Source organism: Schistocerca americana, unplaced genomic scaffold, assembly GCF_021461395.2.
Source record: "Schistocerca americana isolate TAMUIC-IGC-003095 unplaced genomic scaffold, iqSchAmer2.1 HiC_scaffold_905, whole genome shotgun sequence".
NCBI lineage: Eukaryota > Metazoa > Arthropoda > Insecta > Orthoptera > Acrididae > Schistocerca > Schistocerca americana.
In genome coordinates, this window is record NW_025726681.1 from 7,501 (window position 1) to 12,500 (window position 5,000).

At 53.2% G+C, this 5,000-nt stretch overlaps 1 non-coding gene across 1 annotated transcript in view; it reads left to right on the forward strand.

Annotated features, from left to right (window-relative positions):
- Positions 1 to 4,499: 4,499 nt before the first annotated feature.
- Positions 4,500 to 5,000, forward strand: part of LOC124592097 — a 1,899-nt gene continuing 1,398 nt past the window's right edge. The window contains exon 1 of the ribosomal RNA XR_006977352.1: positions 4,500 to 5,000. This exon is cut by the window's right edge and continues 1,398 nt beyond it. This is a non-coding gene — a ribosomal RNA (small subunit ribosomal RNA).

Genomic DNA, 5,000 nt, shown 5'->3' on the forward strand with positions numbered 1-5,000 from the left:
TACAGACGCGATCGCGTTGCTCGCTGTACGAATGCAGAGCTCAGCGGCAGCTAGGAGGCGCTCCATCCATGTCCGGTACCCGGTGAGCGTTGCACTCGCAGTCGCAAAAACGTACGGCAAGTATATTACTCGGAAGAGTCAATGACAGTCCAAGCCCCCCTGCGTGGGAAGAGTCTTCCTAGGCCATGACCCACCGGAAGGGCGCAGCGTCCCCCACCCCAGACATGTGACGTCAGACTATCGGTATTGACGACTAGACTGATTCCTTATAATCATTTGCCATACACCGGTGGAAGCAGCCGAGACGAGTAACTACATAGCGGGCTCGCCGTGTCACTAATGTACAGAGATACAATAGTTTCGACTGGAACCGGGATTAAACGTATACACGGCGCTGATTAGTAATAGATAGAGCCATCAGAATACAGATAATGTATAGACCTGTCCGTATACATGCTGAAAGACTCTGCTCACAATCACACGTCAGCCAGACACTCTTATCACGCACTACTCTCTGCCTGTAACAGGCACACAGACAATATGTAAGCACCAGCATGGAACAACACCCAGTGCATCCTCTCTGCCACATTAGACAATCCACACTATCATAACCAGACCGGGAGGTCCCACTCGGAAACAGAATATCCCACCCTTCCGACAACCACCATTGCTCAGCTAAGCCACCAACACCCACACATGTCCCAGACAGGGGTGCACCCAACATCACAATACTGCCTCCTGTCACACCACACAAACAATGGCAGGAATGAAAGACACAGGTCTGCCACAAGCATGGAATCAGAGCGCCGCCTGTTATGAGCCAAAGGTGCACCCTGACGTGGCAAATCAGATGATGCCGCAGTCATTTACTTACGATAATCACAATCAACAAACCGGGGCCCCCCCCCCCCCCCCCAAGTGCCTTAACCTAACCCGTATTGTACCTTAACCTAACCCGTATTGTACCTTAACCTAACCCGTATTGTACCTTAACCTAACCCGTATTGTACCTTAACCTAACCCGTATTGTACCTTAACCTAACCCGTATTGTACCTTAACCTAACCCGTATTGTACCTTAACCTAACCCATATTGTACCTTAACCTAACCCATATTGTACCTTAACCTAACCCATATTGTACCTTAACCTAACCCATATTGTACCTTAACCTAACCCATATTGTACCTTAAACCTAACCCATATTGTACCTTAACCTAACCCATATTGTACCTTAACCTAACCCATATTGTACCTTAACCTAACCCATGTTGCGCCTTAACCTAACCCATGTTGCGCCTTAACCTAACCCATGTTGCGCCCTTAAACCTAACCCATGTTGCGCCTTAACTAACCCATGTTGCGCCTTAACCTAACCCATGTTGCGCCTTAACCTAACCATGTTGCGCCTTAACCTAACCCATGTTGCGCCTTAACCTAACCCATGTTGCGCCTTAACCTAACCCATGTTGCGCCTTAACCTAACCCATGTTGCGCCTTAACCTAACCCATGTTGCGCCTTAACCTAACCCATGTTGCGCCTTAACCTAACCTATGTTGCGCCTTAACCTAACCTATGTTGCGCCTTAACCTAACCTATGTTGCGCCTTAACCTAACCTATGTTGCGCCTTAACCTAACCTATGTTGCGCCTTAACCTAACCTATGTTGCGCCTTAACCTAACCTATGTTGCGCCTTAACCTAACCTATGTTGCGCCGTAACCTAACCTATGTTGCGCCGTAACCTAACCTATGTTGCGCCATAACCTAACCTATGTTGCGCCTTAACCTAACCTATGTTGCGCCTTAACCTAACCTATGTTGCGCCTTAACCTAACCTATGTTGCGCCTTAACCTAACCTATGTTGCGCCTTAACCTAACCTATGTTGCGCCTTAACCTAACCTATGTTGCGCCTTAACCTAACCTATGTTGCGCCCTTAACCTAACCTATGTTGCGCCTTAACCTAACCTATGTTGCGCCTTAACCTAACCTATGTTGCGCCTTAACCTAACCTATGTTGCGCCGTAACCTAACCTATGTTGCGCCTTAACCTAACCTATGTTGCGCCTTAACCTAACCTATGTTGCGCCGTAACCTAACCTATGTTGCGCCTTAACCTAACCTATGTTGCGCCTTAACCTAACCTATGTTGCGCCTTAACCTAACCTATGTTGCGCCTTAACCTAACCTATGTTGCGCCTTAACCTAACCTATGTTGCGCCTTAACCTAACCTATGTTGCGCCTTAACCCAACACACGTTGGGCCTTAACCCAACACACGTTGGGCCTTAACCCAACACACGTTGGGCCTTAACCCAACACACGTTGGGCCTTAACCCAACACACGTTGGGCCTTAACCCAACACACGTTGGGCCTTAACCCAACACACGTTGGGCCTTAACCCAACACACGTTGGGCCTTAACCCAACACACGTTGGGCCTTAACCCAACACACGTTGGGCCTTAACCCAACACACGTTGGGCCTTAACCCAACACACGTTGGGCCTTAACCCAACACACGTTGGGCCTTAACCCAACACACGTTGGGCCTTAACCCAACACACGTTGGGCCTTAACCCAACACACGTTGGGCCTTAACCCAACACACGTTGGGCCTTAACCCAACACACGTTGGGCCTTAACCCAACACACGTTGGGCCTTAACCCAACACACGTTGGGCCTTAACCCAACACACGTTGGGCCTTAACCCAACACACGTTGGGCCTTAACCCAACACACGTTGGGCCTTAACCCAACACACGTTGGGCCTTAACCCAACACACGTTGGGCCTTAACCTGCTCTGTAATTGTCATACGACGCGTTAAATTAGTGTAGTGTTGCCTAACTGCAACCCCCGCAATATAGTTTGCTACTCGCACTGCCCGGTCCCCAGAGTATCGCTTCATGTTAAACACCTTGCAGCTATACACTGTAATGCGGATGGCGGCAGGACGTACATGCTCAATGCCCTTCGCAGTTGTTCATTGGCATTCGCATGGCGAAGCACAGCCTACGTTGTGGTACGGCTTGTGGCAACTGTCCGCTGATGTTGTACGTCCAAATCACACACTGTACCGCACATTGGTCCTCATGTACTGAATGATACATCGTGGTACATGTGTGACCGTACACGACTGCGCCAACAACGGCGAACCATACGGTCCCAAATATTGTGCACTCAGCTACGTGTCGTCTCCCTATAAGAGCTGGATTGCAGTATGGTATGCCGTGGATGGCGATCAGCATGAGCCGTCTGTTGATGTAGTGGCGCGTGTTGTCAGACGTAGTCGTCTCTTCTCACACACCGTGATAGCATGGTGCACTGCGTTCCACATCTGCGACATGCGACAGAGGCCGGTTGACAGTCGTTCGCGCAATGGACATCGCATACGTACGGGGGCCACCTTCCACGTGTTCGCGAAGCGTGCACATGTTGTTGCGTGTATGTGGGCAGACATAGTGTGTCGTGACACCTGACACAGGCATGCAACAATCGTTGAATTTGCAAATGGCGATGGACGTCTACGTTTGCTGGTGACGTTACGCAAATGAAGAACTGGTAAACCGTTGTGGTGCGGTTGTTCCTCGCTAGAGGTGAATCAGTGATGGCGACGATCGGTTGAGCTACCAACCGGTTTGTTTCAGCGATACCCACCATGCCCACGAACGTGAATGGCATGTGGGTGTGAAGCGATACGCGGCGGTGGCTGGGTGGGACCGTCCCGGCCGGTGAGGGGGGGCCTTCCGGCGTGCTGGCCGCGCGGTGCGTGGGCGCACGCGCTACAGCCGGCTGGTGGGGGCGGCCAGTGGCAGGCGCGCCGGCCGACGGAGGCGGCAGGCGGCGCAGCTGCGCGCCGGCGCACCCTGCACGCGGCGCCGTGCGGCCAAAGTAGGTCCTCGCGGGCCCGGTGCGAAGCGCGGTGGACATCTGCAGTGTGCTGGTCCGATTGAGGACTGTGTGCGCTGAGGGATGCGCCGCCGCCCGGCGCTCGGCGCCGCGACGCCGTCTGCTGCTCGGTCGCCTCTGCGGTTCTCGCAGGTGGATTGTATCGCAGCTGTGCGGACGTGTTGGCGCGTGCGCTGTGCTGGGAGAGTTCGCTTCGGCACCCAAGTGGGGCTTTTGTCCTTCTGTGGCGCTGGCGTTGGAGCTGCCGGCCACCGTAGGTGGCGCGTGTTTGTCTCCCGCCGGCAATGCCACGACAGCACGCTCCCGGGCCTCTGTCGGCAGCGGCAAGCTCAGTTTGGGAGCACGGGTGGTCGCACCTAAAGCGTCTACTCGCCAAACTCCGGGCGATTGCGCCTCTCTCGAACCCGACCAAGTACTTAGGACGCGCTGCGCGCCGCCGGGACCTGAGAGGGGTTTCGAGGTGTATTGTGCAGGGGAGCTCAGCCTCCTCCTGTTTGCAGAATAATTGAGCGGACGCTTGGCGTGTTCGCGCGGGCCCCCGGGACACACTCCCGGGCGGCCGGCTGCTCAGCTCTAGTTGACGCAGCTCCCTGGTTGATCCTGCCAGTAGTCATATGCTTGTCTCAAAGATTAAGCCATGCATGTCTCAGTACAAGCCGCATTAAGGTGAAACCGCGAATGGCTCATTAAATCAGTTATGGTTCCTTAGATCGTACCCACGTTACTTGGATAACAGTGGTAATTCTAGAGCTAATACATGCAAACAGAGTCCCGACCAGAGATGGAAGGGACGCTTTTATTAGATCAAAACCAATCGGTCGGCTCGTCCGGTCCGTTTGCCTTGGTGACTCTGAATAACTTTGGGCTGATCGCACGGTCCTCGTACCGGCGACGCATCTTTCAAATGTCTGCCTTATCAACTGTCGATGGTAGGTTCTGCGCCTACCATGGTTGTAACGGGTAACGGGGAATCAGGGTTCGATTCCGGAGAGGGAGCCTGAGAAACGGCTACCACATCCAAGGAAGGCAGCAGGCGCGCAAATTACCCACTCCCGGCACGGGGAGGTAGTGACGAAAAATAACGATAC